This window comes from Pithys albifrons, chromosome 8 (genome assembly GCF_047495875.1).
Source record: "Pithys albifrons albifrons isolate INPA30051 chromosome 8, PitAlb_v1, whole genome shotgun sequence".
Lineage (NCBI taxonomy): Eukaryota > Metazoa > Chordata > Aves > Passeriformes > Thamnophilidae > Pithys > Pithys albifrons.
In genome coordinates, this window is record NC_092465.1 from 11536765 (window position 1) to 11559372 (window position 22608).

General features: G+C 41.3%; 1 protein-coding gene across 2 annotated transcripts in view; it reads left to right on the plus strand.

Moving 5' to 3' along the window:
- The first annotated feature begins 1692 nt into the window (after nt 1-1692).
- SEMA5B (semaphorin 5B) overlaps nt 1693-22608 on the plus strand; it is a 197654-nt gene continuing 176738 nt past the window's right edge. For both annotated transcript variants that reach the window (XM_071562422.1, XM_071562423.1), the window contains exons 1-2: nt 1693-1761; nt 11430-11490. The gene's annotated coding sequence lies outside the window, so the exon portion shown is untranslated. The remainder of the gene's footprint in view (nt 1762-11429; nt 11491-22608) is intronic.

Genomic DNA, 22608 nt, shown 5'->3' on the forward strand with positions numbered 1-22608 from the left:
TATCTTCCCTCTTTTAAGTAGATGTCAGTAACATTTTTTTGGTTGGATACCATAGACTAAATCCTGTCTCTGCTCTGGGTCTGAAGGTGAACAGAGTAGTTCATCACTAAGGGAAAACAAACCTTCTTTATAACTGTTTCTCTTCATTTTATCTCTCCTTGTCATTGTCTGGCAGATTCTCCATCCTTTATGCCATTCCTCTTCAGCTCACTAACAGCCTCATCATTAGCTCTGCATATATGGGCAGGCTTGGGGATTTCATTACTTCCCTGAGTTTCATTCACTCTTTCTTGGGTTTTCTTTGGAATTTATTTTGTTTATAGGTGGAAAAAGATGAGCTCTGCTCTGAGACTGGTCTTTGCTTTGTTCTTAGCACTTGTAATTACTGCAGGACTGCACTGACCTGAAGCAGTGCTGTAACTCTGCTGGCATGTGTATCTTTTTTTATAAGTTTATTTGTACTGTTTAGAACAATCCAAGGAGATTTATAATTGCTTGTTTTGTAATACAGCCACAAAGACTTAAGTAAAGGCTATATAAGTAATCTCTCTTTTCCTCTAGCCAAAGAAACACTGTCATGTTTTCATATATCAACTTATTTAGGGTCAGAGTTTGACTTCTCTCTGCATTTGATAGGCATATATAAGTGCTACATCTGAGTAGTTCACAGAGGGATTTGGCACTTTGATTTTTAAAGGCAGTACCAAACATGGAGAGAACAGTGTAGTTTGATTAGAATGGAGCCCATGCAATGATGGGAGGTACATTTTCAGCAAACATTACTATGAGAAGAGATGATGACTTAGGAAACCATTGCAATTAAAATTGTGACTGAGTTGGTACTGGAGAGAGAAAACTGCTAGCTTTTGATATTTGCTAGCCAGGCAGAAACTTGGAAAATATGTGTTTTCTGAGGACAGAGATATGGAGGAAAGATGGTTTATGTTTAAGACTCTACACAAGATTCAGAAAATTGACTTCAGTTCCTTTTCTGGCTGCCTCACAGGATGCCTCTGTAGTCTTAGGGACGATTACAAAGTTCCACCATATGTTTATGCTGCATCTAGTGATCTGGAGCCCTCATTTTAGTTGAGCTTCATGAAATTCTAGCCTACCAAGTAATATCTACCCCCTTGTGTATACCAGAAAGTAAAAACAAATGGTCTTTGAAAAATTAAACTGAGTCACGTTTACACTGAATAGGGATTGTGTGTCCTGTTCAGCCGTGGAGGAAAAGTAGGGCCTTCAGAAATTATGACTATATCAGGCTCAGTGCTCAGACCAAGTATGGGATCATTTAAATCGTTTCAAAAGATGTTGCGAGGAACGAGAAGGGGGAAGGAGAGGTGATGCTTACCGTGAAGGCTATGAGCTATTTCCCCCAGATCTTTGTCACATAACTGAGGAAAGAGGAAGGACGTGACAGAAGTAGAAAAAGCCTTCCTCAAAGAGGACTTTATAACATCATTTTTGTATCAGCCAAATGCAGACACACTCATTTTTTAATGAAGGAAAAAATTCCTTTTTTTTTAAATAGATAAATCATCCACAAACAAGCTTATGAGAAAAATAGAAGGAAGAAGGCCAAGGAGGCATGCCAGAGAAGGAAGTTTGCAGAGTGCAAGGGGTTCAGAGAAGACTGCAGTGGGACTGCCTTTGAGAGGGAGCATTTACATCACCAATTCTTGACGGGTTTACCTTCTGGGACTCCAACCTTGGGCTGCTGCCAGGACTTTTGCCTTGGACTTGTCCTCTGGACTGGTGAGTTAGTGATGGAATGACACACATCTCTGTTGTGCTGAAACACTATATTTTCAGATTGCTCAGTGTGAGGGGTTTTGGTTTCTGATCATTCTGTCTCCTGCTCCAGTGATGAGAGGATATGTCAAGTAGTTGAAGCACAAATCTGAGAGCTGGAAGAATTGGCCACTGTTTCTGAGGCTGCCACAGCCTGTTTGTGATTTTGTATGAAGTAAAAATTGACAGATATTAGGTGTATTATTTTTCAGTGGCTCAGGACTCTCTTAACTCTGCCGTCATTGGATTCAATGGGACTTTCTCCCTTAACTTTGTGGGGAACAAGTACCTTATATTTCAGACTGTGAAGTGTAGGTGTCTCTAATCATTTGGATATAAAAAGTATGTGCCTACTGCAGTTCAGGGAATCGATGCAATTTTTCAGATGCTGTTTAGTGGGCAGTGAAAGCACAGTTAACTAAAAGGCAGGTTACTGCTACAGGCCCTGGTTATACCAATTCAAATACAAGAATGTTAGTGTGTTTCACCAAAGTTCATTGTTGCACAAATACCTACTGCTTCTCACTTACTTTGTACAGGTAGATGTAATGTAGTATAAGTAGGGGAACAGTGAGTGGAAATAGATTAGATTCATCCTAGAATATAACCCAGACTAAGTAAACAGCATTTTCTGCTGTAGCATTACAAGAAGATACTATTTATAATTTGTGCTCACTTTATGCTGTCTGAAACTAGGAAAAGTTTCCACTTTGGAAAGGTTGTAGTTTCTGTTTGGAAAGTAGAAAGGCATTTTTAAGTTCCTTATTGGAAATTAATTTTTTATTTTGACAGAAATAGAAAGTGTTTCTCTCCTATTTTGTGGAATGATGGACCCAACACAGTGTTTGTCTGAATAACCAATCTGGTCCACGAAATGATTTTCCAGGGGAAGTGGCAGTATTGGTCCTGCAAACAGCTCCCAGGCTGGGAGTCCTCTGGAAGAGAGGAAACGTAGAGGAGGCTGCAGGAATCAATCAAGTGGTGCCATGAGCAGAGAACAGGCTGCAAAGAGGTGATCAGTAAGCCCCAGAAATCCTAGATACACCCTTCCTTTGGAGATTGGTATACTGAGCATTGATTTAGTCATCTGACAAGGGAGAATAGGATCATATGGCCTAATCCTGCTGCTGGACAAAAATACACATCCAGGGGGACTGAGTGCCACAGTCCCTAGAGAAAGAAAGAATAATCATGTGCTCCTTGTGCACTGTAGGCTTACTCAATCAAATCCCTCCTGTGCCCTGGGCAGTGTAGAGGCAGAAGAATGTTATCTTACTGAGAACTGTTTGACTGTTCATCAGGGATCCTAGAAGCCTTGTGAGTTTGATTTTAAAATCTGCTTGGACTTGAAATACTTTGGTTTATGGTGTGGCTGCTGCAAGCTTGGGATTGCTGGCCTGGATCCGTGAATGCTGTGAAAACACTGGCCCTGTTTCTCTGGTGTCCTGCAGTGTGAGCAGGCAGAGAACAGTGCAGAGTGCTGACAGAGACCAGCAAAACAGTCTTCATCTCACATCTCTTTTTTGGTAGACCTGGCAAATTCAGAAGACTGAATATGTCAGTGTTGGCAAATGAAGCTTTCATGTCAGAAGAGAGTCTTGGAAATTTCCTGGGCAGATCTGCTGACTGAACCCTGGGTCTGCCTTCGAAATAATGCAAGAGGTGAACTTGGCTCAGTGGGTTTTACTTCTTTGATCTTCATTGTCCAGAATAGTGCACAGCAGCTGTTCTCCTTGGAGGAAGAATAGACATTTTCTTTGATTAAAGATGTTTGCAGTTATTTCCTGTATTCCCTTGAATTCTTTTCATGCTCATGTTTTTAATGCTGATGAGAACCATAGGTATATGTTTCTAAGATGTTCTGTCTCTTAAAATATCTCTTGGAATAGTCAAAGCCAAAAAAAAAAAAGGTAATGAACTAAAGCTCCCTCTGAATTTTTGACTTATCCAGTCACCTAAATTAATCAGTGTTAAAGAAAAGTGCCACTTGGTGTGGCCCTCCAGGGCACTCTGTCTGGCTCCATGACTTGCGTTGCCTTGTCTAGGTATCCAGATGTGCTGTGCTGTGGTGTGGGATTCTGCTCTGTCCTCAGGGACCTGCCACACTTACGCTGTGTAATCAGACTGAATCCATGATGAATATCAACTACAAAAGAAAACTGTTTCCAAGCAGCTGTAGGCCTAGTTTAAGCCTTTTAGGATCAAATTTTCATCTCTGATATAAACCCACTGAAGGGAAGAGTGTACCTTTCACACCTGTTGAAAGTAAAATCTAGAGCTGAGTGTTGTCTTCAAGAAGTATTCCTGACCCTGCCTCTGTGACCTTCCATGCGTATGCACATGCCTTTGGTGATGGCCTTAAATTAGTAGTCCTGGCTGTGTGTGGAATAGGCAGGAATGAAAATAGTTCCTAACTCCAGGGTGTTCTTGCATGCAATGGGGACTAGTGTTTGAGAGGCACCAGGCTGTAAGTTGGGGTTCTGCCCTTCCCCCAGCTGTGCCACTGGCTTGCCATAAAATCCTTCGCAAATCACTCACCTCTGGAGGTTCAGCTTTGCTTTTGTACAGCAGGAACAATGATTCCTTTCACTTCTGCCTCCACAGTGGTGATTGCACGGGGCTAACAAGCACTAATGCAGCCTTCAGGGAGCGCCAGCACTGGAGCTGCTCTAGCGAGTGTTTTGTACTGGAGAAGAATGGATCCTTAAAATATTTAATCAACAATCTCTGGGTACAAATACCCCTACTTGTGTATTAAATACTCTTAGTGATTTAGGGCTTTATTATGTTCTTCTCTCTTTTGTTTATCTCATGTTCTCAGTAAGAGGAGCTTCACTTTAGATCATGGTAAAGCACTTCAACCAGCTTTTACTGGTTATAGTTCTTAGGAAATCTTCTGCATGCCTTTTTTTTTTTAATACTGACCCCATTCTCACTTTCTGAACTACATTGACTTTTTTTAAAGGGAAGCAATAATGGATTTCCATATGAGCTATACCTTGTAAAAAGATTATCTTCATTTGCTCTTTTTAGAAGGTTTTCAGAAGGGAAGGCACTGTCCCAATGCACAGAAGCAATTTTTCTTTTCAATGGATCCTGTGACTCAAATCTAAACCTTTGCTCTCAGAGGAACACTTTTCAAATGTTTACTTACTGCTGGATTCCTGATAGGCAGCCTGGAAAAAAAAAACAGATGAGGTGTTACTCCTGAAAGTTATACTACTTTATATTGTTTGAAAGGCAGAGATTGAACTGATTTGTCTAGCAGCTTGCCTTGTCTCAGCTGGGGGAAAGAGTTCCTTTGTAGCTCAGGCTTTTATCAACAGTCCAGTAAAACTGTTTTTTATATATAGACATTAAAAAATCATGCAATTTATAAAGCCTTTTATCTTGATGGGTCTAAACTAGTTGACAAATTTGTCAAGTAATTTGTCAACTAGTTTCCTCAAAAATGATATCTTACTCCAGAAAGATATCATGGAGGTATTTCTGTGTTAGGTGAAATTGTTCTTGCTACTAATAGCTTTTAAAGTAACAATTAGACTTGTAATGCATGAATTACAAAAATTTAACCTAAGAATTTTAGAAACTTTGTCCTAGTCCTCTAAAGGGATGTAATTAAACATGAAGCCACCTTCTTGTTCTACTGAGATCAGGTGGAGCTCGTACACAAGGTGTGCTGTGGGTAACCGGGGAAGAAAGGGGGGGGGGGTCGCGGGGGGGAAGATAAACAGTCATACAACATTTTGACAGTCACTTGGTGAAAAATTCCTGACCTGATGGGGATGCCAGCTGCTCTCTGGTACATCTGTACCTATCCCAGGCTTGGAGAGGAGCCTGCGTGACAAGAGGGAGTTGCCTTCCAGGGACCAGTAAAGTTCCTCACAGCAACTTGCCTTGTACCTCACTGGGGACACCATGACGTTCCATGGCCACTGTTTCCATGTCATCCTTATACATGAGCAGCGTTTACCTCTTCTGGAAGGATTCTGGATACACATCCCACATCCATACACACTCTGCATCTGTAAAACTTCATCAGAGGATCCTCTTGGCTCCGGAATCTTTGCCTTGTGCATGTCACTGACTACCTCTAGAGCAAACCCATTGCAAGGTGGCGGAGGGTTTTGTGATGGGATTCACATCATGACTGTGTTAATGGAGTCAAGTGCTATTTGTTGGCTCCAGTGCATTTCACTGCACCCTCAGCACTTTCGCGCTTCCTGTATGAAACTTGGCCGAAAGAGTCAGAACTGCAAGACATCATCCCAAATTCCAGCTGGGATGCGTAACTTGGCTACATGACACTCTCCCCTCTTTGCCCCCCCTTAACTACTTCCCATGTTAAATAGTTTCTCAGGACTCAAAGGGGAAGGGGTAAATAATCTTCAGGCCAATGATTCTGATAAACAGAATGATTGCAGAAATAAATTAGCAATGATTAATAGTAAGAAATTGTCACTTGTCTCGTTTGCCTGGAAGTTGTAGCTTGCTGAAATGACAGCCTTGCTGTTGGGGGTTGGGATGCAGAGAGTGAATGATGGGGGTAGGGATTTATATTAGATATATTTTCAAATGGAAAAAAGAGTGTGATTTATTTTCTTTTGCTGCAGCCTGCTCCAAATTTTCAGTTTTACATTAATAGCTGTGGGAACAGCAGTTCTTACTGCTGTATACTTTAGCTATTAGCACTGTGTCTGGTTTGACAGTACATCTCTCAATTTATTTTTTTTATTCCCTTGCGATCATAAAATATGTATCAGCCTTCCTTTTTAATCTCCTTTGGCATGTCCAGCTAGTTAATTTGTGTCTTTCCTTCTTTTGAATTTGATTTTTCTAACAACATGTACTTAATCAGAAAAAACAAACCAACTGGCTATTAAAACTTCCTTTTAAAAAAAAAATTCAAAATTTGATTGAATTAATATTTATTGGAATGATTTCTTCAGGAGCCCCTAACAGCTTTCTACCCCAAATGTTTACTTCACTGATATTTTAATTGCTGTAATAATCAGCATTCTGAATACGAGGTCTTTCCCCTAGCTCAGTAAATCCATACTGGCTGAGTAAAGCATGTCTGTGATTTATGTGCAGATAAACAGCTTTGGATTCTGTCCAATCACTTCATCAGTTTTAATTTGGCTGCCTAATCAGTAGCAAACAGGAGGGTTGTTTTTTGTTGGGTTTTTTTTGCTTTGTTTTGCTTTTAACAGGGTGTGTGTGAGGGTGTTAATACAGGGTTTGGCATGTTCCCCAGAATGGCACAGATAGCTCCCCATTTCTCATCATCTTCGTGTCAAAGTCAGCCCTGACTTTCTGAGAGAGTTTATAAGAAGGGGATGAGATGCCAAGCCCTGCCTTGGGGCTTTCGTTGGTATCTAAGGAACCAGGCAGATACGCAGTCTGAACAGCAAGTCTGCTCTTATCTCATGGTTCACAAAGGACATCCCCCAGATGCCTGAGAAAAGTGGAAGGGCTCATATAGAAGCAGATTTTGTTTACTGTGTGTGTTCTGGGATTGATGCCTTCAAAATCATTTCCACAGCAATCCTTACTGCTGTTGCCCTGTTTTAATAGGCAAAGTGACTTTGAAGGGGTCTGGAAGGTGGCAGTGACTGGTGCCTGTGGGGTGCAGCTGTGCAGGGGTAGGACGTTGCACCCACTCTCACCTTTGCACCGTCAGCCTGTTGTGTGCTGTTACCTGTCAGCTCTGTACTCACTGCTCTGAAAGCCAGGGACATCCAGATGACTCCAGACTGAGGCTCCTCTAGCTTAAGGCTCGTGACTACAGTTTCTGACCTCATTTTTGTCTACAATAACCCAAGCAAATGCCTGTTAAGGTTAAAACATTGGACCATTTACATTATCATCTATTAGTGCCATGTGTCCAGAGGTGAAGCATTCTCTGATTTATAAGCAGTCTTTGAAGGATTACAGAGAGCAACCCCATTTTGGTCATCAGATCTAGGGCAAGCAATACCATCTGTAATAACAAAGCTTACCTAAAGAGCTTAGCGGGATTTGAGTAGTAAACCATGGCTGTGTGTCTCTGAACCTTGTCAGAAATCTGGCTGCCCTTCATTTCAGCGTGTAACTGTGCCTTGCCACTTCCTTTATGCTGGGAAACTGCAAGAGCTGTTCTTCTGTATCTGTTTATTCCTGTTTCATAGCAGCACTTGCTATGCAGTCAGCAGGCTTGGGAAAGCTGTGCTAGACTGCGTGGCCACCACTGGACTGTTTAGGAGGAAGGTTAATTGGGAAGGAGAAGACAGTAGCACTGTATCTTCCTAGGGGTTTACCTCATAACCGAGATAACACATGCCACCTTTTTTTTGCATGTCAGGTTAAACCCTCCCGGCTCCATGTTTTACTCTTACCAAGGATCTCAACCGGAGCTGCTAAATTCAAACGTTTTGGCTCAGCCTTAATTACTTGCACACACCCATAGCTGTAGGGACTTTAAATAGACTTTTGAATCATCATGAAATTCAGAGAATTAGGCTGGGCTGGAGGGAAGGGCAGTGGACTGGGCTTGTGGCATTTTGGGATCAGTTCATAGTGCAGATGTGGGTGTCCCAAGGGGCCTTGGGTGAGGTATTTAATCCATCTGCTGTGTTGGGTTTCTTGTAGCTTGCAAAAGGGCAATAACACCTCCCTTTCTTAGACTGGCAATGAAGAGAGGATGAAACCTGTTAATGAAGAGAAGACATTTAGACACTGTGGTGATTCTGGTACAGCTCCACCTTCACTCCAACACTCACTGGGCTTTTTATGTGCAGTCCTTGGATGATTTTTCAAAAATTACTGTGACCATTTTTATACTCCTCTTGTGCATGGTCAGAGGAAGGCAATATAACTTGTCCAGGGCTGGGCAGCACTCAGTGGCAAGGTGGCAGTCATGCCCTTGCCAGCAGTTCCCACTTAGCAGAGCTCAGCTGGTAGCTCTGGAGATGCAGGTGTAATGCTGGGGAGAGTGGAGATGCCACTTTCTCCTGCTCTGCAGAGGATCAGAGCTAGCTATTGCACTAGTCCAAGACTCCTGGCCTCAGAATGGGCAGTTTTTTCCTTTTAATTTTGGAATTCTGTGGTTTTGACTGAGACAGCTTGGATTTGAAGGTGTGTGTGGAGAGGGTAGTTTGGCCATTATATTCTGTTACTTATATTATCCTTCTTCTTTTTAATGGATGACAGCACTGAGGAGGGATTACCAGGCTTAGGATTCTCCTGTCTTTGACTGAGCACAGTCTGTAGCTTTGGTTCTCTTAACCTCAACAGGAGCTCTGAGCATTCCTGTTAAAATTGGTGTGAAACAAACTCCCAAAGTCCTGAAAGATGAAGACTATCCTATCTATCTGCTGCTTCAATGGAGAGATTGGAAAGGTTTCATATTGTAACCTGAGAGAGAATTAAAACATCTGAGAAGAAATTTCAGGAGAAGACTCCATTTCTCACAGATCAAAGGCTGAGTTTAAGGAATCTTCTATTCTCTGGCCAAAAAGGAGCTATTATGTTTAGAGAAGCAGTGTGTAGACCAAAATCCTTCTGGTGATGAAACCTGGAGCTTGTCCTGACCAGTGGCTTACTTTTTAGAAAAGACTACCTTCCAGTCCTAGAGGCTTGAGCTATTATGCTGGTCTTTGAGCTGCCTCCTGGGATATCACCAAAGAAGCATTTCCACTGTAACCATTCTAAAGAGCAGGAGTCAGCTGGCAGTAAAAGCTTAGTCCTTTTGGTGTGTGCTCTTGGGTTGTTCCACCTTCAGGATTCAGCCCTGTCAGAACAGCTGCAGACATTTTCACATCTTCATGCCTTTCATATAATTTTTTTCCATGAGGAAAGACTGATAGGAGAAGGAAGGAAGAGAACGTGAGAGTCCATATGTGTGTTAGTCTTAATATGTTGAAAGTTGGGACTATGAGAGCCTTTTCAGGGTTATGGAAATGTGATGAATGAGACTTCTTGAAGAAAACAATTGCTTCAGTCCTCTCAGTGAACTGCGTGACTGATTCCTCTGTTCCTGCAGTTTGAGTTTTTTCAGATAGTGCTACATTTATTATGGCTTTTCTTTACTTCTTTTTTTTTCCCTCCAATTTTCCCTTTTCTCTCTTTCCCGTTTCCTTTTCCTGTTCCTGATTCCCACACCATAGAAGCCATTGTTCAAAAAAAGAATTACCAGAGTGGTAAGACATCTACCTATGGCTAAAGTTTGCTGGCCTGTCCCTGAGTGCAGCACCTTAAGCTACAGAAGCCCTCTGGCAGGCAAGAGTTTTGACAGACCAGATACCAGTTTCCCTGGGAAAAAAAAAAAAAAGTTTTGTCTTTTTAGTATCTCTATGCCTTGTCTATGATGTAGAGTTAACAGCATGTGCTCCTTCTCAGGAGCACAGTGAGGAAAAACCCATCTGGTTTGCGAATGCTCAGACATTGCTCTAATGGAAGCCATGTAAATAACTAGATAAATTATTTCAGTGAGATTGTCTGTCGAGTGTAATAGGTAGCAGGGTCAGACTCTCTTTGCAATGATTCATTCTGGGTGAGTGGGATTTGTGTTCACAAGCTGCGGTACTGAAGCAGTCTCTGATTTTTGCTGTCTCTGTCTTTTCCCTGCCTTTTCCCTGCCAACACTTTTTGCTCCTTGATTTCTTGCTGGTGAGCTCCAGGTGTGGTCTGTGAACCTGCTATGGTCAATGTCTGCACAGGGTAGGCTCCATGGTGCTGCCATAACACAAAACTAAAGGATAAATTATTAGAAAATAATCTCGAATTTGGTATAATTTGTCAGAATTTTTGCCTCTTTCCTTTCATGAAGTTGTGGTAGAATTGTGGGTTTTAATTGTGGGTTAAGACATAAGGGTGAAAATAACTATTCAGATGTGGGTTTCTTGAGCAAATTTGTTCATTCTGAGGTTTGCTTTTGGTGTTTCAAAGAGAGAGGATATAGGCTCACAGCTGGTGTGCCAACTCTCTGCCCTGCCAGGCTTGCTCTGAGAACTGGGGAAATTGTGTGGGCTGCATTTACATGTCTTCATCTGACTGCAGCTCCTGGATGGACTTGAACAAGTTAACTAAGTCTTCACTAACATGAGTGCATCTGTCAGTAGCTTTGCTGTCGAATGGAAGGTGCAATGAACTCAGGGAGGGGTGAATGATAAGGCAGGGTGATGGGTGGTGGGGAGGAATGTCCCAAAACAGAGCACTGCAGTGAGGAGTAAGATGTGTGTTCACAGCCCACATTTCTCACTGGTACATTCTCCCAGTTGGAAACTGGGACAAAAGTGATTCCTTGTCTCTTCCATGAGGATGAAGCATTCAGGGTTATGAAAAGTTCACACAGGGCTGCACAATTCTCAGTTAGATTGATTGTGTTAAAATATTTATTGTTCCTACAAACATTTGCTGCAAGCATATATGTAGGCTAGGATTTTTTCAGAAAGCAAATGATTGCAGCCGAAGCAAGTTTTGAAGCAACCTGCAGATGAACATGAAGGAAAATTTTTACACTGCTTTGTATTTACACTTAAATAATATTTTCGTTACATTTTGTTTCCAAATAATGTCAACATTCTTCCCCATCAGATAGAAGATGTAGTTAGAAATATCCATTGAAGACTTGTTTTCTGATGTTTCCACAGGTCACTGAGGATTTTCCCTGGAGCGTGACTTCGAATATGACACTTCAGTAATGCAGAAGCTGTAAGTAAATAATACTGTATTTGCAACCCTTCTTTGAGAGCTCTGTTTACACTCTTTCCAGAGCTTTGCTGGAACTCATTTTTGCTAGACTTTATCTACCTATCAACAAACTTGCAAGGAGGTGACTGGAAGATGATATAGTTTTAAAGTGAATCATGCCATTTTAGATGCTTTGCTTTATTAGCTTTTTGTTTAATTTAAGAACTCCAATAATAGTTGCTTAGTCTGCAGGAAGAAAGCCCAAGACATCTGTCAGTATTGCAGGCAGTGCCACAGGCAGATAAAAATAAAAATACCTCATTAGTGTAGATTATCAGTGAATAAAATGCAATGATACATTACTGAAAGCTGGCGTGCAAATTGGCACAGAACAAAGGCCAAGAACCTTACTTTGCCTCTGAAATCACTAATTAGAAAGGCCTACTAGAAGCTGAACAAATGAACCCAAGGGACTGCTGACCTGATCACCTATTTGTTGGCCTTCAGTAGCTTGATGTCCGAGTTCAGTATCTGAGGAGTCTTATCACAGAGGTAACCTTTTATGCAATTCCTGCTTGTGAATGCTTGAAAAAAATACGATTTCCTTCCTTCCTCAACTTTTCCATCTCTTTCTAAGGTGAATTAGTTAGCTGTTAACTTTGGTATCTCTTTTCTGAATTCTGCATTGTTTTCCCTAATCAATTCTCTTAGATCTGCTCAATCTCCATTTAATTCAGTTAGCTACTCAACATCCAAACCTTTTGTAATATAGAGAGTGCTAATTTTTCTGTTTATTTCAATTGCCTTTAGTCATGTGTTATCATATAACTCAATCATCCAGAATCGGAATTTGTAATTTAATCAATAAAAGAGGCCATTTTTCTCAAGGAGATCAAAAGAGAAAGAGCTCAAGGAAAATGCACAGTGAAAGGAAGGTGAAGAACAAAAAAGGGTGATAGGAACTGTATTTTGCACTTAATAGCTGCACACCCTGGTGACTACATCTGCCTGGAAAGTAGCAAGCAAAAGAGATACCACTATTTTAGAATTAATAGATCTAATTATTTAATCTGTGCATTCATCTTGCAAAATCTAGAGGGAAAATCATGGATGTTACTCAGGTTGCTATGACAGGCACCTTGTCTCAGGTCTGGATGTTGGCAACCCTGTAAAAGAGGAGCAGTACTGTTCATATCAAGGGAGACACCAACAGAAGAAACTCTGCTGTGTTAGATCCTCCCTCCTTTCTGTTCACAAGCCTTTTTGTTGTGTTTCTGTAGCTTTAGACAAGGGCAGAGGAGGGAGCAGCTGTGGCATCAGGCCTGTCTTGATGTGATCGCTGAGGAGCTCAAGGCTTTGAGCACAGAGATCTCCTGCCCCCAGTAGAAGGTGTCTGTGTCTGTGAGCCTGCTCTGTCCCTGCCTCTGGGTTTGCTTTCACTCCTTCTACTGCCCCAAAGGAGGGGATGCTTGCTTGGCAGAATGAGAGGATGGCTATTCATTGGCAGCACTGAGAGCTCTCCTGATTTCCTGCCCTGGCCCATCTGAGACATGCAGTGTCTGGAAAAGCATCTCTGCTAGTTCTGCTGGAAGTGCGAACTTTGCCCCAGGGATGAGGTTTATTTTCCATTCAGCCTCTGGAAGGCAACATGCCCTTTTCACACAGCCAAGCAGTTTTGAGCAAAGCCCAGGTGCAGATTGAATGCCTCACTGGAGAGGCACTTGTGCTGGGTCACATCTGGAAGTCTGTCCTTGTCTTCATAGTGAGATTGCCTGGACAGGTCTCACATACCAGGCCGCTGAAGAGCCAGCCATGGTTTGGCTGATAAATTGCTTTTAAGTATCATGGTGTCAGCTTAGCAGGGTCCTCAAAACTCATAATGAAAGGTATCAAACTATTCATTCAGAAAATATTAATATTTAAAATGACAGTAAATCATTTGGTATCAAAATACTGCTGTGCTTGTGTCTGTCCCAAAGCCTGGTTGCTCATGCCATAGACGCTTTTTCTGCAAATCAAATGTTAAGCCAGCCATTGGAACACACATCTTAGTAAAGAAAGCCTCAATAATACAACATTTTGAAGAATTTTTAATATGTGGGGTGTGGTATTTGACTTGAAGATTTTAGTATTCTCCTTGAGTGCTACTCCAGATTGAATAAACAGCTCTTTAGAGAATCTTCAGGTGCTTATTTTCAACCTGGGTTGACAAACTTTTCCTGTGGTAAGCACATATTTCATAAGACAGTAAGACAATCAGCTGATGGACTCTACAGTAAATAATCTTTAAAAAACCCACAAAACAACACTCTAAGCACTCTACAGAAAAAGCTATCACATAATTGTGATAGAGGTTTACCTCAGGATTTGTTAGCTGTTGAACACCATGAACTGAAGAATGCCTGGACAACTGTTGCATTGGAATTGACTGCCCAAGGAAGTTTTGGAGTCACCACCCCTGGAGGTATTCAAAAAATGACTCAGTGCCGTGTTCTAGTTGACAAGTTGGAGATTGGTCAAAGGTTGGACTCGATTACCTTAGAGGTCTTTCCAGTCTAAATGATTGTGTGATTCTGTGTGATTCTGTGATTGAAATGGCTTGGTCCAAAATTCTCAGCAATTCTGCCTTCCTGCAGCCCTCTTGAATTCAAGTCCTGCTTCTGTTTTGCATAGCAGTACCAGAAAGTTTTGGACAAGGAATGTGTAAAGTGTGCCAATCAGACAGCTACAAAATCTACAGAACTGCAACTGGCTGACAAATCACTCCCTCTGCCCTTTGAAAATATCATAGAAGCCTCTTGTTGCATAAGCAATATTGTAAATATTGTTCATCTTTTTTACATAAACCTATGTTTAAGTCTATTCTCCAACCTTTTGACAGTGCCAAAGGATTACCAAACATGCACCATACGATGGCTTATGATCCCTGATTCCTTCTGGTGTGCTCCAAATAGTGTCATCAAAGCCAGTGCCATTCTGCCTGTTGCGTTTGGCCAAATATGAGAGCAGAATTTCTCTCACTGAGTAGCTTAATGTGCTGTCTTTAAAGATTGACTTCCAAAGCAACGGCATTTGGCCTGGCCAAAGCAATCAGTATTTTGCTTGGCCAGGCAGCCTAAGGAACCCAGCTGTAAGAAGTGAAAAGCTTTCTGATGAGAACTGGTTGAAGACATTTCTGGGAGTTGATTTAGCACTAAAGAGCTCAGTGCTTTGTGGAACTGGAGCATCTTCAGAAGTAAGCAATGGCACATGCAGCCTGCCCCTCTGTCCTTACCACAGTAATGACTTTGTCTTTTCACCTAAAAAAAAAGAAACTAAATAATTATACTTTAGTCCTGCTTTACAGTGGCATTTGACACAAATAATGCAGGTGCAGAGTGTGTCCAAAATATTTACATATGTGTTCATTAATTTTTCACCACTAATATCCTCTGCTTTTAAGATGCTAAAATATTTTGAAACACCTGGTTTGTTTTTTCTGTCCTGCTTCCTGCACAGAATCACCCATTTTAATATTTCAATGCAGATCAGTTATTTTGGGGAAAGAAAGAATGTTGCCACCGCTTTCAGCTCATCTCTTGAAGGATGTTGGATTTTGCTTCCTTTGATTTTGAATCCAACAGCCTGCAGAAGGGCTGGGTGTCATTTAGCTATTAAAGATTTTTGTTTTCCTGATCATTGTGAAATGGCATCATTAACACAGGGAAGTTACCATGCTTCACTGTGCTGTGTCCATGGTACATAAGAGGCCCTTTTCCACTGGTAAAGCTGAGTCTATTCTTCTGTAAAATCAGGAGCCCATTGACAGTTCTTTGGCAAGTGAGACAGAGGGACTATTTAATGAGAAGAAGAGTGGTCTAATAAAGGGGAAGAAGTCAAACATGACAAGTGTAAGGAAAGACGGTGGAATGTTGGTTTATAAATCACTGCATGATCAGACCAAAATATTCATCCATTTGCACAGAGCCAGGGAGGAAGAGGACTGCAGTTTTGGGGTAGATGAGAAACACAATTTTTCCAAAGTGCGTTTTAGAAAAGTCAAGCAATCCATCCATTTCTTTTCCCTCTTCCAAGTGTTGTGTTTTCAGGCTAGTGGAAACTGGCTTGTATTGCTTAATTTTCTTCTTTGAAATGGCATATTGGCTTTTGGTGAAGAAACTGGACTTATGCTTGAATATGTCTGGAATTTACAAATGGGGTTTTAGTTTAATAAGATGAAACCAATTAACCAGAAAAGTCATTGCCAATGGATTTTACAAGTACATAAAAATATATTGCTTTTTCTTGAAACATTTCATCACCTTTTTAAATGTTTCTTTTTCTTTCCTTTACCACCAGTGACAAAGAACTGTGATGAATTTTTGCCTTCATGCCTTTTCCTGAAAATGTTGATCTCTGGTCCTGATTGTGTATGTGTGTGTGGGGGGAAGTGTAGGCATGTGCATATGCATCTATTTATTTCTGTTGTTTATTTTTCGCCCCAGTGTTCAGTGTGTTTAACTTGTGGCCTGAGGAAAAACAGAGCACACAAGCTATAAAAAGTTGTTCTTGAAAGGTTACTTAAAGTGGCACAGGACCCAAGGGCTAATGAGCAATCTCTCAAAGCCAGATGCTAATGCAACTGCTGAAACATTTGGTGCAGCAGAGACACTGAAGAAGGCAGTAGCACCTGGTTGTTACCCCACTGCATCCCTGGGAGAAGACATGTCTCCTGGAAGCTTTTCTGAGGTCCCTCATTATGCCAGCTTTGCCTTGCAATTGAAGGTGGAAATGAGTTCTGTTTTCTGCCTGCCTGTCTCTGAACAGTATTGCTCATTTAATCACCTATAGCAATATTTTGCATGGAGGGAATTTAAACATGAGGCCCTCCTCTACCCCCAAATTTCCATCAGCTCTCTGCCTGAGTAACACACAAGGCATGTGTGCATGCTGAGGAACTATAGGATTTCTGTCTCCATTACCTCAGCCTTCCCCATTCCCTTGTAGCCTTGCCTTCTGCTTAAAATGCAAAGGATATTTATTAACTTGAGCATGTGGGGCAGTAAGCCAGGCAGGTATTGCCTTGGAATGACATTGTTTGCTCTGCTCAGCTCTGTAAACTGACACATAAAGAGTCTGCTTTGATCTCTAATAGCTTTGCTAGTTTGCTTTAGTTACCAGATGATACATGGATGACTAAAACGTGGTACTTTGGGGTAAAACAGGGTGTCTGTCCAAGTACATGGCATATGACACACAAAATTAGCTGTTGCAAACAGACATCTCTGTTCACATCAACGTTGCCCAATCCTTCAAGAAAACATCTGTATCATCTGAAAGAAAAACAAACACTAAATCTGGGTAACGGGAAAGGCTTTATTTCTCTTCTCCCGCAAGCAGTGGGAGTGCCCTGCAGGACAGTGCCCTTTTTGTACCCCTGCTTCCATTTAGCAGTGGTTCTCACATTTTAAAAGTAGGTCTAGATATTTTACCACTAGCCTGACATCATTACTAAGGCTCTACATATTTACTATATAGCTAGTGATCTAATTGAAGGAAATTATTACATGAGGACTTTAAAGAGATACCCCTTTCAGTGGGGTGTGAACTTCAACACAAACCAAACAGCTGCTTCAAGTCCCTCTGGATTTATGAAACTCTCCCATTAGCCACACCAAGTTGTGAATGATGCTGCCTTTCAAAAAGCCAGGGCAGCCCAACACCTCCTTCCAGTAGCTGTGATGTGAGTAGTATGTACTGGTTTACATCCAAGCTCTTCTGCTGCTTATTTAATTCTCACGTTTTTTTTAGTATGTGTTGAATTTCTAGCCTGTCTGTCATAGGAAAATGACCTTGTTCCTCTAGGGAAACCTCCCCATTTCAAACAAATGGTACCAACACCAAATTACCACTTTGTGCTATCCTGTTCTGTCCTGCATTTGTTTTAAAGCTTCCCATGAACCCTTGGCTACTTCGCACAAACTGTTAACTTGAGGGTAATAATTTTGTCTGGGTTTTGTCACAGAAATTCAATTAAGGAGGATTATGAACACAGTTGTAGGCCTGTTTCATTTACAGTTGCAAATGAAACCCAGGCCACACACTGATCATTTATATAGGAGAGGAGATGCTGTGTAGTTTTGAGTGGCTGAATTACCTGCATGTTCCTTTGTGTGGCTTCACTTATTGTAGAAGGGAGGGGAGTGAGACTTGCAAAATGAATAAAAAAGTGATAGAAAGGCGGGAAAGAAATCACCAAGGGAAAAACTACCCCCACTGTTTTTCCCTAGGAGGCACACATCCCTTCTACACATAATAAACTCCACAGGGAATTTCTTCCTCCTTAGAAAACATTTCCCGAAGGGTAAGAGTGAGTAGTCCTTTATTTATTAATTTATTGTTAACAAAGAGCAATATTCTGTTTTCATGGCCTTGGTTTAGCTCCAAGTCCCAGAGCCATCGGGGACAAGGCATACGGTTTCACTTTTTTTCAGTTCTTAATTCTGGGCTGTGCAAGCCACATTTTTTATTCCTTTTTTCTCTTTTCAAGTTTTTGTGCAAGCAGCTGAATTCCCCAGGTGGGAAAGGGGAGAGGAGGGGGAAGGGAAGAAAAGATATTTACCATATTGGAGCAAAATGATAGCTGCTGCAAAGGCTGGCTCCAGGTGGAAGAAGCATGTTTGAAGGGAATTTGTTTATTTGGGGGATGCCTTTTTAAGTTATGAAGGGCAAAACAAAGGCAAAACTTGTCTTGATGTCCTCTGATGAAATGTCTGTGCTTGTAGAGGAGCAATATATCTCAGCTTTGCTTTGCAACAATAAACTTGGGAATTACTTTGCACCACTCTGGAGATATGTGAAGGGCACTGCACTTGGGTCAACTCTTCCTTCTTATGCAGACTTTGTCCCACAGCTTTGGGCTCTGTCCTCTAACCTTTTGGCTGGGAAATCCCATACTGATTTCCCTGGAGTATTGCCTGCCTGAAGACATGGATGATAAGCCTTAGCTCCCATCTACTGATTTTTATTCATAAGAAGTTATCACCATTTTGCAGATGGGGAAGAGAGAGGTTCTCAAAGGTGGAATCTCAGCCCTAACTGAGTCAAGAATAGGCACAGTCCCAGGCTATTCCCTGTATGAACTGTTTTCTGCTAGTGAGTGCTGCAGTGTCTGCTAAGGAACTTACAGTATGCATCACCTTTGATTAGAAATCTCTCCAGCCATACTCTATTTAACAACCTGTTTTCCTCTTGTTTCTTGCTTTCTTTCTGGTCCTCCAATTCTGGTAAAGTTATACTGTCCTTACTGTGGTTTCAAGTGCGTTCCTAAGAGGCTTACTGGATTCTTCACCAGATGAGGAGAAATAAGCACTTTAGTTTCTAGCTTTAGATCAGATACTGTTTCTGTACATCCCTTTATACGGCTTTGACACTATTGAAGACTGAAAGAGAAGCAAGCAGCTTATTAACTCTCAAAAACTTCAGCAAAATCCACTGTAAGTGTTACAATGAAGTGTGAGCAATATCTACTTTTGTACCACATCCAGGGCAGTTCATCCTGTGGTGAGGGACTGTTACAGCAATTTATACTTCTCAGTTGTTTTGTGGTAGAGTTGTTTTGTATCAAAGCAAACCTCTTGTTGAAGTAAAACCTGAATGAAAAGAATGAAAGGGCCTATGTGAAGGATGATCCTGGAGTCTCTTGCTTTTTGAGCACCTTTTCTGAAGAAGTTAGGACAATGTCCTCAGCAGCTTTCAGTCCAGGTGAACATGACTTGATGGAAAATATTATGACTAGACGGATTTGAGTCTGAATAACTTTGCAGAAGTCAGTGGATTCATGCTGACACAAAAATAGTGGGAGAAAAAAGAGAATGATCAGGATTTTGTATACCTACCAGAGTATTTTGTTAGTACTGATTGGGACAATCTGTGATCATCCAGTTCTGTTGTGTAATGGGGGAAGGAGATGAGCATCTCCAGAGGGTGACTCACCAGAAGGGCCTTCCTGTGGGCGACAAGAGCCGATCTTTGGGATTGCTGATCTCCTGCTGCTGACGTACCAAGTGCCTTGCTGCCTAGCCTAGCCCAGCTTTCAGGTGAATAAAGTAGGGTGAGATGAATCCCTGCCTACATTTCAATCACATGTTTTATATTTGGCAAAGCATATGAAAATAGCTCTTTTTTAGCATCTTTCAATATATACATAGTAGAGTTAGATCCTTAGCCAGCATAAATGAGATAAAGTCAATGCTGAAGAGCTGATTTTAATGAAGTAACTTCTGCTTTGCTCCAGTTCAAGCAGTTTCAAATCTCCATGGAGTTTTTTGAGGCTGTTCCAGTAGTACCTCTAAGTTTAGTACCTAAACTTCAGCAAACAGACAGTAAGAGGCTGCATGGTATATAAGGTAAACATGATTTCATATGATCCCTTATGATTTGGATAAAGTGCTTTTAGATTCCTGACATCTGGCAGCATTGCCCTCTCAAAGTGTAGGAGAGAAATAATCTTTTCAGGTCAATTTTGCTGGAGAGTGAAAGGTTTTTCACCAGCCTACTTTAAAAATCGTGTCTGAGCCTTTTGGTGCTAACTGGTTCAGCACAAACAAACAGTGCACACAGGATGTAGCCATTTCAGCAGTTTCCCTTGAACTTGCTGTACATTTTAAATTATTTTCTAGGTTTTCTTTTTTTGATAAGCTTTTTGACATAGAAGGAAAATTGTGCAGTTGAATCATAAAGCTAGATAAGGAGTTGTGAGCCTGTGTTGGACTGAGGTCCTTTTCAGCCAAATAATGACTTTATCTGCTTATAATGGAAGAATTGAAAGAAATGTGGGGAAGCAAGACTGAATCACACTTGGGAGCCTATATTTCAGTCGTGTGGGGGAGGCTGACCATTGATATGGGACTTAATAACCCTCCAAAGCCACCTCTTTTAAGCAGCTGCAGTAGGAACTGGCAGTGCGGAATGCACAGACTAATTCTGTTTCAGAACAGCTAAAATTAAATGTTTGTTACAGCTTTATGTACATACACTCTCAGCAGGAGCCGTTTTCCTTCCCTTTAGGCAAACTCAGAAGAGGAAGAACATTTAAAAGCCTCGAACTACCCAGTCTGTGTGCCATATGTGTACACCACTGAGCCGTGCCTGTGTTGTCAGTGTTTAGACTCTTCCTGAAAGGTGGAAATCTGGCTGGTTGCTGGCAATCCATGTCCTTGGAGGCACTGGAGCAAAAGGGTAATGCAGATCAGAAAGGGAAGGTCTGAAATTGTAAGCAAACAGGGAAGAGGCATCATGCATTTTCACAGATGATAAAAGTAGCAGTCTTCTTATCAAATAACTAGATTTATTAAAATAGCCTGTGCTCTCATTAAATTGTTTGCTTTTTATGTTTTTGTTTTATTTCATCTTAGGGAAGGTGTCTGGGATTTTTTTTCAAACCTGCTGTTGCTGCTGTGGCAAACTGACTACACCATTTCTTTTGTCAGTGCTTAAAAGAAGCACGGACTGCAGTGTTCTCATTGATGTAGTGGGGCCTTAGAGCAAAGCCAGTCCCTGTCATGAAATCTGAGATTCCTGGAAAATAAATCATAAAATTAATGTTATAATTATAGGTTTGTTCCTTGCAAGATGATAGTGCTAGTGAAAGTGTGGCTTAACATTTTGTTTGGCATAAGCCTAGTACTGTCAGCTGTGCTCAGAAAAGGAGGTAGAATCAATATTTTTAATCACCAGAAGGAAATGGAATGCAGAAACAAAAATGTTGCTAGCATGATATGACATCCCTATGCTGAAAGGATCATTCCTTTCCTGGCTCAGCATTTTGTGGTTTTGTTCCTGGGGGAACAAGCCACTGCTTTCCTCCTTTTCTGAAAACATTTGTAAGATGAGAAGTGGAATATTAATAATTGAAAATGCAAGCTGCAGTAATGCCATTTGCATAAGGATGTTACTTGACCCATGAAAGCTATTTGGAGTTTTTTGGAGAAGAGATCAGCAGAACTGTGGGAGCCTGATGGATCTAAAAGGCTACCTGGCAATAAACTCATTTCTCAAGTGCATCTTAATGTGGTTCCCAAGACTGGAATTCTCTGTTTGTAGCCTGTCCTTTTTCCTGGAGGACCTGAGGCACTATCAAGAGAATCAATACTCTCTTAGCATTGGGTGTGGTGACAGTAAGCACACATTGATGTGGAGAGAGGGCTTTTTAACAAAGGACATGGAATCAGATCCTTCCTCCTGCAGAATCTGCTTTGTGGCGTTTAACAGTGACCTTCACTGAGAAAGTCTTCCAAAGACATGTTCAGGATGAACCCATGTTGCTCAGCAGCTGGGGTTAAGACTGAGTTGACTATGCTGATAATTTCACCTGTAGTTTCAGCAATTGTGGTGGTTTTTTGTTTGGGGTTTTTGAGGTGTTACTTGCTAAGCTGGATGCTTATGCTGCAGAGCCTTCCATGCTGTTTTGAATGCCAGCGGTACCGAAACATTACTCATAAAGTGCGCACACTGTTACGATTCGTGACTTTAACTCTTAGCATATTTATAGGCCTCATTTCCATTTTTTGTGGTCTCATTAATGGAGCAGCAATAATAAATTGAAATGTTAATGGAGGATCGTTTCACCAACAGCAGAAGGTATTAACGAACTTGATAAGATAGTTGAAAGGAAAATAACTTTTTAGTAGTGTAATTTTTTAACCATTGCCCCTGATTGTCTCCTTCCAAACATGTGTAATTGGGGCAGTTTTGTAATTGTAAACATCATATGGACAATTTTTAAATCAGCTTCCTGGATACTTGGCATGGTAGACAGACCATTTGCAGAAATTCCGGCAGGGGCAGCCACTCTGGAAGTTGAAGCATGAGCAGACTTTACTGTAGTGGTAAAGATAGAAACCCAAAAAGAAGCACCTTTTGTCTGTGTGAGTTAATGCCCTTCATTAACAGAGCGTGAAAAAGTGGTCCTCCTTAAGGGTAGAGGGCAGTTCACATCCTGTTGTGAAGTACTTGGAGGCGGTGTTAAGATGTGGTCTCATATGGGACTTAAACTTTCCAACAGACAAGGGAATTGTACCTTAGAGTCCCTTGGTGTCACTGTACCTCACTTTTCCCACTAGGGAAGTGGAGGGCTTTAAGGTAATGGAACACAGTAGG